The sequence below is a fragment of the Bos mutus genome, chromosome X (assembly GCF_027580195.1).
Source record: "Bos mutus isolate GX-2022 chromosome X, NWIPB_WYAK_1.1, whole genome shotgun sequence".
Taxonomy (NCBI): domain Eukaryota; kingdom Metazoa; phylum Chordata; class Mammalia; order Artiodactyla; family Bovidae; genus Bos; species Bos mutus.
The window spans coordinates 74,812,413-74,827,484 of NC_091646.1; positions in this window are offsets into that span (position 1 = coordinate 74,812,413).

Sequence of the window (15,072 nt, forward strand, 5' to 3'; positions counted from 1 at the left end):
GAGGATAAATACAATTGACAAACCATTAGCCAGACTCATCAAGAAACAAAGGGAGAAAAATCAAATCAATAAAATCAGAAATGAAAATGGAGAGATCACAACTGACAACACAGAAATACAAAGGATCATAAGAGACTCCTATCAGCAATTATATGCCAATGAAATGGACAACTTGGAAGAAATGGCCAAATTCTTAGAAAAGTACAACTTTCCAAAAGTGAACCAGGAAGAAATAGAAAATCTTAACAGACCCATCACAAGCACAGAAATTGAAACTGTAATCAGAAATCTTCCAGCAAACAAAAGCCCAGGTCCAGATGGCTTCACAGCTGAATTCTACCAAAAATTTAGAGAAGAGCTAACACCTATCCTACTCAACTCTTCCAGAAAATTTCAGAGGAAAGTAAACTTCCAAACTCATTCTATGAGGCCACCATCACCCTAATATCAAAAGCTGACGAATATGCCACAAAAAAGAAAACCACAGACCAATATCACTGATGAACATAGATGCAAAAATCCTTAACAAAATTCTAGCAATCAGACTCCAACAGCACATTTAAAAGATCATACACGAAGACCAAGTGGGCTTTATCCCAGGGATGCAAGTATTCTTCAATATCCACAAATCAATCAATGTAATACACCACATTAACAAACTGAAAAATAAAAGCGATATAATTACCTCAATAGATGTAGAGAAAGCCTTTGACAAAATTCAACATTCATTTATGACAAAAACTCTCCAGAAAACAGAAAGAGAAGGAACATACCTCAACATAATAAAAGCTATATATGACAAAGCCACAGCAAACATTATCCTTAATGGAGAAAAATTGAAAGCATTTCCCCTAAAGTCAGAAATAAGACAAGGATGCCCACTCTTATGACTACTGTTCAATATAGTTTTGGAAGTTTGCCACAGCAATCAGAGTAGAAAAATAAATAAAAGGAATCCAAATTGGAAAAGAAGAAGTAAAACTCACACTGTTTTCAGATGACATGATCCTCTACATAGAAAACCCTAAAGATTCCTCCAGAAATTTACTAGTGCTAATCAATGAATATAGTAAAGTTGCAGGATATAAAATAAACACACAGAAATCCCTTGTATTCCTATACACTAATAATGAGAAAATAAAGAAATTAAGTAAACAATTCCATTCACCATTGTAATGAAAAGAATAAAATACTTAGGAATATATCTACCTAAAGAAACTAAAAACCTATATATAGAAAACTATAAAACACTGGTGAAAGAAATCAAAGAGGACACTAATAGATGGAGAAATAAACCATGTTCATGGATCGGAAGAATCAATAGAGTGAAAATGAGTATACTACCCAAAGCAATCTATAGATTCAATGCAATCCCTATCAAGCTACCAACGGTATTTTTCACAGAGCTAGAACAAATAATTTCACAATTTTTATGAAAATACAAAAAACCTTGAATAGCCAAATCAATCTTGAGAAAGAAGAATAGAACTGGAGGAGTCAACCTGCCTGACTTCAGGCTCTACTACAAAGCCACAGTCATCAAGACAGTATGGTACTGGCACAAAGACAGAAATATAGATTAATGGAACAAAATAGAAAGCCCAGAGATAAATCCCCACACCTATGGACACCTTATCTTTGACAAAGGAGGCAAGAATATACAATGGAGAAAAGACAATCTCTTTAACAAGTGGTGCTGGGAAAACTGGTCAACCACTTGGAAAAGAATGAAATTAGAACACTTTATAACACCATACACAAAAATAAACTTAAGATGGATTAAAGATCTAAATGTAAGATCAGAAACTAAAAATAAAAAAAAAAAAAGAAAAGAAAAAACTCTTAGAGGAGAACATAGGCAAAACACTCTCCGACATAAATCACAGCAGGATCCTCTATGACCCACCTCCCAGAATATTGGAAATAAAAGCAAAAATAAACAAATGGGACTGAATTAAACTTAAAAGCTTCTGCACAACAAAGGAAACTATAAGCAAGGTGAAAAGACAGCCTTCAGAATGGGAGAAAATAATAGCAAATGAAGCAACTGACAAAGAACTAATCTCAAAAATATACAAGCAACTCCTGCAGCTCAATTCCAGAAAAATAAACGACCCAATCACAAAATGGGCCAAATAACTAAATAGACATTTCTCCAAAGAAGACATACAGATGACTAACAAACACATGAAAAGATGCTCAACTCATTATCAGAGAAATGTAATTCAAAACCACAAGGAGGTACCATTTCATGCCAGTCAGAATGGCTGCGATCCAAAAGTCTACAAGCAATAAATGCTGGAGAGGGTGTGGAGAAAAGGGAACCCTCTTACACTGTTGGTGGGAATGCAAACTAGTACAGCCACTATGGAAAACAGTGTGGAGATCCCTTAAAAAAAAAAAAAAAAAACGGAAATAGAACTGCCTTATGACCCAGCAATCCCACTGCTGGGCATAAACACCGAGGAAACCAGAATTGAAAGAGACACGTGTACCCCAATGTTCAATGCAGCACTGTTTATAATAGCCAGGACATGGAAGCAACCTAGATGTCCATCAGCAGATGAAAATGGATAAGAGAGCAGTGGTACATATACACAATGGAGTATTACTCCACCATTAAAAAGAATACATTTGAATCAGTTCTAATGAGGTGAATGAAACTGGAGCCTATTATACAGAGTGAAGTAAGCCAGAAAGAAAAACACCAATACTAGCGTATATATATGGAATTTAGAAAGATGGTAATGATAACCCTGTATGCAATACAGCAAAAGAGACACAGATGTATAGAACAGTCTTTTGGACTCTGTGGGAGAGGGAGAGGGTGGGACGATTTGGGGGAATGGCATTGAAGCATGTATAATATCATATAAGAAACGAATTGCCAGTCCAGGTTCCATACCTGATGCTTGGGGCTGGTGCACAGGGATGACCTGGAGGGATGGTATGGAGAGGGAGATTGGACGAGGGTTCCAGATGGGGAACACGTATACACCCGTGGCAGATTCATGTTGATGTGTAGCAGAACCAATACAATATTGTAAATTAATTAGCCTCCAAATAAAATAAATAAATTTAAATTAAAAAAAAGAAAATTGATATTATAGAATCCAAGGTGATTTCAGTATTGATCCCTAGTCCTTTCTCCCCAAGCCTCTCAGAAATGAATGTTTAGAAGCAGTGAGTAAATATGAGAAGACACAGAAATCCTGACAGAAGAATGACTTCTTATATCCTCTGACATCATGATTTCTGATTGTTTTTCCAGCTTTTCTCAGCAGTTTGAGCTCAAAGTTCCTGTTCCTTACCAAAGTTCCTATGGAGTCAGCTGGAATTTAAATTCTGAGGGTTTTCATTTAGTGCCTTTCCCTGTCTGGCCTTGCAAATCACATTCCTGCCAACCAATTCACGTCTTCTTCTGTGGAGGCTCATCCTTCCTGCACCCAGTTCCTTGCTAAAATGAAGAAAGAATTCTATCTCCATCATCTTCAATCTCCACCCACCGTAGCATCAGGATTTTTATTAGAAAGCATAGGCCAATAATTGTCTTTTTGAAATTCCTCTTTTGAAATTCCAGATGTAAAGCAAGTGGTGACAACAACAAGTTCCCAGTACTTTGGGATCTGTCTAGAGATAATGACTAGCTGGGGGAGATTTCATTTGTACTTAGACTTGTTCCAACCACAAAATTAACAGAAGAATGAATAAAGTTGGAAGTAAAAAGATCTGAAAGAAGAATTTGGTGACAGAAACATTTCAAGTTTGTTTGCTTTCCAATTTTGAAGCCTAGCCCATCTTATGTAAACAGTAACCTCCTTCCAGGTAGTCCAGAATATTGCACACTGGGAGGGGTACCAAAAAAAAAAAAAAAAACAGATCAAAATAATCTCTAGGCTTCCCCTTTCTGCCATCACAAAGCTAGCTATCAGGAATTAAAACAGACTAAAACAACACCAGAACCAGGAGGCTGAGCTCAATCAGCTATAGCCTTCCTCTGCCTACCTAATGACCATGCCTAGGAACAAGAAGGAGGATCTCCCAAAGCAATCCTCTTTAGATAGGACACTCCCCTCTATGCCTTCATCTATAAACTTTAAACTATCAGCCCTGGAAGTGATATAAAAGATGTTAATAATTTAGGCTGGTTTTCTTTAAGTCATTAGTGATGGTGGTGGTCAACCAGGTATTTGGTTTAACAATGAAGTATTTGCTTCAAATGAAATCTTACATGGAGTCAGAGATTATGAGAGAAAAACAGAGCTGCTCTGGAAAACTGGGGAAATGGATCCAGAGCCCACTTTTTTCCAGTATCCCTTTGCTTCCTGAAGTGCTGTCTGAAGTAGTTCTCTTGGGCTCCAAGGAACACACTTTAAAAAACATTGATTTAATACAGTTCTCTCATGTTATAGAAGAGACATGTAAGGCCAAATATCACACTGAAATTTAGTTCATTTCTGGATCTAGAACTCAGATTTCCTGATTGGTAATCTAAGGATCTTTCATGATTCCAGTTTACACTTTCTTATAAACTTATCATTAAGTTCCTATGGGCTAGAATACTTTCCCCATAATGGCAAGACTGGAAACTGAGGTCTCCACTGGTATTTGGTTTTACTGGGAACACTGCAGTGATATATTTTGTGAGATACACAGGGCAATAAGATAATCCTAGACCTCAAAAAATTCTCAATAAAATGAAAATTTGCTGTCAAGAAAAAGCATATTTCTCTGCCTGAAACAGAAAGAATGACTTAATTATAATTTTATTAGTTGTGTCACTATTACAAGGGAGAATGCATGAATCAGAAAGAGAGTCTATAATTATGAACACAGAAAGACAGGGTGTTAGTGTGTATCCAGGGAAGTCCAAGCATCACTAGAATCTGAAGTAATTCCAAACTCAAGTCACTAGAAGAAGTGCTTCTAATAGGTAGAGATGGTCTTGATAAAATATTCCTCAAATTTATCTACCTCTTCATTGTCTGGCTATTTGATCATTAAATAATCTTTTGCATTTGTTTAATAATTTGGCTTTCCAAGAGGTGAGAGTGTGAGCATATTTCCTCCTTGCCGGCTCTTTTCTTCTTTATGTCTTCCTTTCACTCTGTACTCTTACTGGGCAATTATTTCCACTGCCACAGCTTTCCCTTCCTCTTATAACCAATGAATCCCAAATCTCTAACTCTAGTTCCTGTCCTTTTCCTGGGCTGCAAGCCCATTGATCTCAACTATGTATGTCTCCAAGACCCACATGACTCTAAAACTCAAGCTGTTGAAAACAGTGGATTAGTTAGGGTCCCAATTAGAATCAGATAGCACACTCAGTATAGGATACTTTGAGCCAGATGTTTTTACAGAGAAGCTATTTACAAAACGGTAGATGTAGATGAACAACAAAGATTAGGACAGTATGCCAAGATAGTAGCCCTTGAGCTGTCACCCCTAGGGGAGGACTAAGGGAGGGAGCAATTGCTAGAATCTGAAGGAAGAGACAGTTCTTTAGAGTTGGCCACCTTGAAATAAGCAGTTTTTCAACTAAGAGACTCAAGCAGCCCAAGGCAAATTCTCACAGAAGAAGCCAAAGGAATAATAGTCTTGACCTCAGTGTTTTTTATCCAGTTATTTGAAGGTGCCTCCTGTTGGCTGAACCCATTAAGCACAACAGCCTAGAAATGAAATTCATTCTGGTCATCCTCTCTGGGAGTAAATTCTGAAGGGGATTTGGAAGATATTTGACAAGTGTATGTTTCAGTGTATGCACATGTGCACATTAGATGTGTGTATATGTATACATATATGTGTGCATAATTCTCCTAACACATATTCTTGTTACCCATTGTATATAAAAAAGACCATACTGTAGAATGCATGCCAGGCCTGCCTTAACCAACATCAGGGTTCTCAATGGAAGAATGCAGTTCTCAGAAAGGAGGTTTCATGAAATGGTATTCCTATAAGGTATTAAATATTCTAAGAAAAATGGATTCTGTGGTTAGATAAGTTTGAAATATATTGGGTGAAATAAAGTCTGTGCTCAGTTGCTGAGCTATTTCAGACTGTTTGCAACCCTATGGATTGTAGCCCACCAGGCTCCTCTGTCCATGCTATTCTCCAGGCAAGAATACCAGCGTGGATTGCCATTTCCTCCTCCAGGAAATAAAGTTTAGCAGTGTTGTATACATTAGGATTTTCAAGTGTCGTTAACACTCTAATATGTGTTGTTAACCTTAAGAGACAAAATATTTCACATTAGCTCAAATCATTCGGTTATAAAAACTCCTTTTTCAGAGAATTTCATGGACCTGATGTTATAAAAACACATATTAAGAAATTATTTTCTAGCCTAATTCCTCCATTTGACAGAAAATTTAGGCACAGAAAAAGAAAGTTTTGCCTAAAGTCCCAAGGTGGTTCATAAAAAAGTTGCCAGAACTCAGGCCTAGAACTCAGGAATCTATCAGATCAGATCAGTCGCTCAGTCGTGTCCGACTCTTTGCGACCCCATGAATTGCAGCACGCCAGGCCTCCCTGTCCATCACCAGCTCCCGGAGTTCACTCAGACTCACGTCCATAGAGTCAGTGATGCCTTCCAGCCAATTCATCCTCTGTCGTCCCTTCTCCTCCTGCCCCCAATCCTTCCCAGCATCAGAGTCTCTTCCAATGAGTCAACTCTTCGCATGAGGTGGCCAAAGTACTGGAGTTTCAGCTTTAGCATCATTCCTTCCAAAGAAATCCCAGGGCTGATCTCCTTCAGAATGGACTGGTTGGATCTCCTTGCAGTCCAAGGGACTCTCAAGAGTCGTCTCCAACACCACAGTTCAAAAGCATCAATTCTTCTGTGCTCAGCCTTCTTCACAGTTCAACTCTCACATCCATACATGACCACAGGAAAAACCATAGCCTTGACTAGACGAACCTTTGTTGGCAAAGTAATGTCTTTGATTTTCAATATGCTATCTAGGTTGGTCATAACTTTCATTCCAAGGAGTAAGCATCTTTTAATTTCATGGCTGCAGTCACCATCTGCAATGATTTTGGAGCCCAGAAAAATAAAGTCTGACACTGTTTCCACTGTTTCCCCATCTATTTCCCATGAAGTGATGGGGCCGGATGCCATTATCTTTGTTTTCTGAATGTTGAGCTTTAAGCCAACTTTTTCACTCTCCACTTTCACTTTCATCAAGAGGCTTTTGAGTTCCTCTTCACTTTCTGCCATAAGGGTGGTGTCATCTGCATATCTGAGGTTATTGATATTTCTCCCGGCAATCTTGATTCCAGCTTGTGTTTCTTCCAGTCCAGCGTTTCTCATGATGTACTCTGCATATAAGTTAAATAAGCAGGGTGACAATATACAGCCTTGACGAACTCCTTTTCCTATTTGGAACCAGTCTGTTGTTCCATGTCCAGTTCTAACTGTTGCTTCCTGAGCTGCATACAAATTTCTCAAGAGGCAGATCAGGTGGTCTGGTTTTCCATCTCTTTCAGAATTTTCCACGGTTTATTGTGATCCACACAGTCAAAGGCTTTGGCATAGTCAATAAAGCAGAAATAGATGCTTTTCTGGAACTCTCTTGCTTTTTCAGGAATCTATAGTCCACTATTATTTGCACCATATCTTATTCCCTTCCTAGATTCCCTTACCCAGAGAAGGCAATGGCAACCCATTCCAGTACTCTTGCCTGGAAAATCCCATGGACGGAGGAGCCTAGTAGGCTATAGTCCATGGGCTTGCGAAGAGTCCGACAGGACTGAACGACTTCACTTTCACTTTTCACTTTTCACTTTCATGCATTGGAGAAGGAAATGGCAACCCACTCCAGTGTTCTTGCCTGGAGAGGGATGGGGGAGCCTGGTGGGCTGCCTTCTATGGGGTCGCACAGAATCGGACACGACTGAAGCAACTTAGCAGCAGCAGCCGCTTCCCTTAATAATAGCATGGTATTGATGTATTTTCTATGACTTTTCCTAAATCTTTTTGGATTTTATTTATATTTCTACTCTATACTACTTGGGATAACAATTGCCTAAAATTACTATTTGCTGTGTAAAATATCACTTTATTAATTTGCCTTAAACTGTTCTCTTTCAAACTTTTGGGAAAAAGCTCTCAGTACTCTTATCCCGGATTTCACGATCAAGGCTATTTCTATCCCTGTCCACCTCTCTGACCCAACTTCATGTCTTCCCTGAAAATTGTCTTTGAGTTTTGACTCTGCATGAGTTGCTGTCTTTTCTTCATAAAAGTATATGGAACTAGGAGTTAGGAGTCTGGAGTTCAGGATAAACTCTAAACTCTGTCAATAAACAGCAGAGTAATTTTGGGCAAGTCACATTTCTGGCTCTCATTTCATTGATTTGTAAATTCAAATCAAATTTGGAAGGGCAGGAGCCAGCAAGGCAGATGCTTAGATGCTTTCTTAGAATCTGTGATTTAGAATTCCTCAGCTACACATAGTATTCTCAAAGTAGTTGCCTCTTGATTTTACACAGGAGTGAAATGGTGGTAAGGGCTTCATTGGTGAGTGAGCAGTAAAGAATCCACCTGCAATGAAGGAGATGTGAGTTTGATTTCTGGGTCAAGAAGATCCCCTGAAAAAGGAAATGACAACCCGCTCCAGTATTCATGCCTGGGAAATCACCTGCACAAAGTTCCATGGGGTTGCAAGAGTTGGACATGACTTAGTGACTAAACAACAAAGATGGTAGTAGGCAGGAGAGGTCATGTGCTGTTTCTTAAGTTTTTCCATTTATCATGTTGAGGAAAACTAAATTTTACTGATTTCAAATCCATAATTGCATAGGTATAATTTAAAAAAATTTTTCAGTGCCTTATATGTGCCCATGTTGATACTGAGCAGTATGAGCTGTTTATGTATATTGTGGAGATTAATCTTTGTCAATTCCTTCATTTGCAAATATTTTCTCCCATTCTTAGCATTGTCATTTTGTCTTATTTATGGTTTTCTTTGATGTGAAAATGCTTTTAAGTTTAAGTAGTTTCCATTGGTTTATTTTTGTCTTTATTTTCATTTCTCTAGAAGTGGGTCAAAAAAGAGCTTGCTGAGATTTCTTTCAAGAGTGTTCTGCCTATATTTTCCTCTAAGAATTTTATAATGTCTGGCCTTACATTTAGGTCTTTAATCCATTTTTAGTACATTTTTTGTGTATGGTGTTAGAAGTGCAGTAAAATGAAAGTCGCTTAATTGTGTCCAACTCTTTTCAACCCCAAGGACTGTAGCCTGCCAGGCTCCTCTGTCCATGGAATTTTCCAGGCAAGAATACTGGAGTTCCTAGTCATTCCCTTCTCCAGGGGATCTTCCTAACCCAAGGATCGAACCCAGGTCTCCAGCACTACAGGCAAATTCTTTACCATCTGAGCCACCAGGGAGACCTGGTGTTAGAGAGTGTTCTAATTTCATTCTTTCACATGGAGTTGTCTGGTTTTCCCAGCACCACTTATTTAAGAGACTGTCTTTTATCCATTGTATATTTTTGTTTTCTTTGCCACAGATTAGGAGACCACATGTGCATGGGTTTATGTCTGGGCTTACTGTCCTGTTCCGCTGATCTGTTTCTGTGCCAGTACCATATATTAATATCTTGATTATTGTAGTTTTGTAGTATAGTCTGAAGTCAGGAAGGTTGACTACTGACTCTGTTTTTCTTTCTCAAGATTTATTTGGGTATTCAAGGTCTTTTGCGTTTCCATACAAATTGGAATTGTTTTTCTAATTCTTTGAAAAATGCCACTGGTAATTTAATGGGATTGCATTGAATCTATAGATTGCTTTGGGTAATACAGTCATTTTCACAATACTGATTATTCTAAGCCAAAGTGAAGTGAAGTCGCTCAGTCGTGTCCAACTCTTTGCGACCCATGGACTGTAGCCCACCAAGCTCCTCCATCCATGGGATTCTCCAGGCAAGAATACTGGAGTGGGTTGCTATTTCCATCTCCAAGGAATTCTAAGCCAACAACATACTATATCTATCCATCTGTTTATGAGATCTTTAATTCATCAGTTGTTGTTGTTCCATTGCTCAGTCATGTCCAATTTCTTGTGACCCCATGGACTGCAGCACACCAGGCTTCCATGTACTTTACTATCTCCTGGTGTTTGCTCAAACTCATCTCCATTGAGTCAATGATGACATCCAGCCATTTCATCCTCTATCACGCACTTCTCCTCTTGCCCTCAATCTTTTGTAGCATCAGGTTCTTTTCCAATGAATTGGCTCTTCACATCAGGTAGCCAAAGTATTGAAGCCTCAGCTTCAGCATCAGTCATTCCAATGAATACTCAGAGTTGATTTCCTTTAAGATTGACTGGTTTGATCTACCTGCTGTTCAAGCACCACAGTTCAAAAGCATCAATTCTTTGGTACTCACCCTTCTTTATGGTCCAACTCTCACATCAGTATATGACTACTGGAGTGACTTAGCATGCATGTTCTTATTGTTGTTGTTGTTCAGTTACTGAGTCATATCTGACTCTTTGCCATCTCATGGACTGAAGCATGCCAGGCCTCACTGTCCCTCACCATCTCCTGAAGTTTGGCCAAGTTTTTGCCCATTGCATTGGCAATGCCACCCAACCGTCTCATACTCTGGTGCCCTCTTCTCCTTCTGCTCTCAGTCTTTCCCAGCATTAGGGATTTTTCCAATGAATCATCTGTTCACATCAGGTGACCAAAATACTGAAGCTTCAGCTTCAACATCAGTCCTTCCAATGAGTATTCAGGGTTGATTTCCCTCAAGATTGACTGGATTGATCTCCTTACTGTACAAGGGACTATTACCAGTTTCTTCATTATTTTGGGTTTACTTTTTCTGGGTCATTTCCTTTTGTTATGTTTTCCACCTAAAGAAGTTCCCTTAGAATTTGTTAGAAAGCCTGTTTGGTGGTTCCAAATGCTCTTAGCTTTTGCTTGTCTGTAAAGCTTTTGGTTTCTACATTGAATCTAAAAGAGATTCTTGCCTTTTAGAATAATCTTGGTTGTAAGGTTTTCCCTTTCAGTACTTCAAGTGTAACTTTCCACTCCCTACTGGCCTACAAAGTTTCTGTTGAATAATCAGCTGATAATGTTATGGGCATTTCCTTGTACTTTATTTGTCACTTTTCCCTTTCTGCTTTTAATATTGTGTGTGTGTGTGTGTGTGTGTGTGTGTGTGTGTTAGTTTGATCAATATGTCTCTCATTATGTTTCTCCTTGGGTGTATCCTGTAGGGGACTCCCTCAGCTTCCTGGACTTTTTTACTATTTGCTTTCCCATATTAGGGAAGTTTTTGACTATAATGTCTTCAAATATTTTCTCAGACCTTTTCTCTTTTCTTCTTTTTGACCCCTATAATTTGAATGTTAATGCATTTAATGTCCCAGAGACCTCTGATATTGACTTCATTTTTTTTTAATTCTTTTTTTCTGCACTATGGCAATTATTTCCACCTTTCTATCTTCTAGATCACCAATTTATTCTTCTGCCTCAGTTATTCTGCTATTGATTCTTTCTAGTTTATTTTTCATTTAATTTGTGTTGTTCCTCACTGATTCTTTTTCTTTCTTTCTTCTCTTTCCTTCTTAAAATTTTCCTGTTTTTCTTGATTCATGTGTCCATTCTGTTTCTGAGATCTTGGATCATTTTTGCTATCATTACTTTCTCGTGTACCTTGCCTATTTCCTCCTCACTTATTTGGCCTTCTGGATTTGTACCTTGCTACTTCATCTGCAATATATTTTTCTGTCATCTTATTTTGTTTAACTTACTGTGTTTATGGTCTCCTTTCTACAGGCCACAGGGTGATAGTTCCTCTTGTTTCTGTTGTCTGCCTTCAGATTGGTGAGATTAGCATGGGGGCTTGTGTAGGCTTCCTGTTGAGAGGGACTGCTGCTTGCACTCTGTGTTATGGGTCTGAATCTTTCTCCTAAAGGGCAGGACTGTACTGTGGTGGGTTTGAGAGTCTATGAGCTTAGTGCCACTTTAGGAAGCTGGTCTATGGATAGATGGGCCTGTATTCCTTTCTTCCTGTTGTTTGGCATGAGGTGTAAAGCACTGAAGCCCACAGGCAGTTGAGTAGGCCTAGATATTGTTGTTGAGATGGATATCTCCACAAAAGTGCATGCCAATTAATATTTCCTGGACTCAGAAGCTCTCTGGTAAGTCCAGCATCCTGGACTCATTAATCTCACCCCAGAGAACTAAGCCCAACCCCTGACCAAGGAACCAACAGCCCGTTAAGCTGCAAAGCATGTCCAGAGAACAAAGGGGAAAACAGAAAATGACAAGGAAAGGAAAGCAAAATGGTGAAACCCAAGATGAAAACAAACAGCAACAACAATTCACACACAACAAAAAGAAGAAAGAAAAAAAGAAAAACCAAGCCCAAGACAAATGATACAACAAAATCAAACAAAAACAAAGAAGCAGACATAAAACTAAAAGCAAGAGAACAAATAACTAAAAACTGAAAACAATCAATAAGGACTAAACTAAAAAAAAGGAAAAGAAAAACAAAGCAAAAGTAGCAAATTTTAAGAAAAGAAAGGAAACATAGAACAGACACATGAAAATGATCAAAAAAGAATAAAAACAAGAAAAAAAAACAACAAAACAAAAATAAATAGAAATAGAAATTTTAAAATATTTTTAAATATTTTTGAAACTAAAAAATAATAAAAATCACCACCACCAACTGAAAAAATAAACAAAAAATAATAGTAGGAAGGATATTTTCTTGGGGCCTCCTTTATCACTGTCCTTGGTCTCACAGTGAGCCACAGCCAACCTCTGCCTTCCCACGAGGTCCTTTGATACCTCTAGGCAGGTTTCTGGTCCTGGTCTGGGAACTGTGGTGTCAGGTCAGATTTTGACCTTGTTCAACACTCACATGTACTTGCCTCCAAATTTCACTGCTGCTAAAGCTAGACGGGTCTCAGTTGTGAGAATACTCATTATCTATTTAGATATTCCACAGACATGTGATTTACCAAGCTGATTGCTGGGATTTAACCTGTGGCTTGCATAGCTACATGAAGAGATTTCTGTTCCTCTTCCTTAGTTTCACTGTCCCTGGGGCTCAGTTTTGGTTTTGGCCCCAACTCTGCATTGTTCCACCCTCAGGAATCTGTTCCACACCCAGGTGAGAGGGAGCAAATGCAGGGGCTGATTGAGGCACACTTACTCAGGCCAGGGAGGGGTACCGTGACCACATCTGGGATGTGTGCAAAGTGCTTTATCCTGCCTTCCACACATTCCATTGTGTTCTCCTTTGATCCTTCAACGTTCCCTCTTGTTTGCAATGTTTTTGATCAAGAGTATATAGCTTCCGAACTAGTCTTCTTGCTGTCGAATTTGCCAGTGATAAAATATTTGATTCATCATTGCATTGCCTGGTTCTCTGTTACCATGACTATGGCAGGAAATGTTTGTGAGCATGACTTCAAGTTAGCTGGGAAAAGCTCTGATATAATATCAGAACATATTTCTCAAGCTATCTGAAAAAAATCCAGGTTTTACTGTTTACCATCTTCTCCAGCTATAGAATGTCTCTTCTCCAAACAGCAAGTAACCTAAACAATGAGATATTTGCTGCTGCTGTTTTCCAGGAACTTGGTGTCAGCTATGTCTCAGTATATATTTTATTTATTTATTTTTCTTGCTTTATTGTACTTGTTACAACCTCTAGAACAAATTTTAAGAAAAGTGGTGAAAGAGGATATCCTTGAATTACTTCTAAATGTGAGGGGAAACCATTCTATATTTCAGTGGTATATTAGCTTTAGATACTTGTAGATATATTTTGTAAGGTTAAGGAAGTTTCATTATATTCCTAAAATGTTAATCATAATCTTTTAAAAATAACGAATGCATATTGATTCCGCTTAACAAATCATTTGTTATGAATGAGTTTTGTGACATTATTTTAAGCATATTTGAAATTGTCAGGTGGTTTTCCTTTTGTGGACTGTTGATATAGTCAATCATATTGATTTTTAAAATAGTTTTATTGAGATAATTTATATACCATAAAATACACCCATTTAAAGTATATAATCAATGTGGTTTTTTTTAGTATATTAATGGAGTTTGGGATCCACCACTACTTTAGATTTATATGTTTTCCTCACCACAAGGCGTAATCTTGTTCTGTTAGCAGTCATTCCCTGTTGACAACACCTTTCCAACGTTAGCAACTACAAGTATATTTTCTGTTTCTCTGGATTTGATTTAACTATTCTAGACATGAAAATGAAGGAAATCATACATATATGGTGTTTTATGACTGGATTCTTTTCTTTTCGCACAATGAAAAACAAACAAACAAACAATGTCCTTTTCATCACAGGGGAATGCAATGCAAAAGCAGGAAGTCAAGAGATGCCTGGAATAATATGCAAGTTTGTCCTTGGGGTAGAAAATGAAGTGGGGCAAAGGCTAACAGAGCTTTGCCAAAAGAACTCACTGGTCATAGTAAACACTCTCTTCCAACAACACAAGAGATGATACTACAAATGGCCATAACCAGATTGTGAGTACAGAAATCAGATTGATTATATTCTAGGCAATCAAAGATGGAGAAACGCTATCCAGTCAGTAAAAACAAAACTGGGACTTGGCTGTGGCTTAGATAATGAAGTCTGAATTGGGCAATAAGCAGTTCATGATCTGAGTCACAGTTAGCTCCTGTTTTTGTTTTTGCTGATTGTATAGAGCTTCTCCATCTTTGGCTGCAAAGACTATAATCAATCTGATTTCAGTGTTGACCATCTGGTGATGTCCATGTGTAGAGTCTTCTCTTGTGTTGTTGGAAGACGGTGTTTGCTCTGACAAGTGCATTTTCTTGGAAAAACTCTATTAGCCTTTGAAGAAAGTAGGGAAAACCACTAGACCATTCAGGTATGACCTAAATCAAATCCCTTATGATAAAGTGCCTGATGAACTATGGAATGAGGTTCATGACATTGTACAGGAGACAGGGATCAAGACCATCCCCATGGAAAAGAAAGGCAAAAAATAAAAATGGCTGTCATAAGAGGCCTTACAAATAGCTGTGAAAAGAAGAGAAGTGAA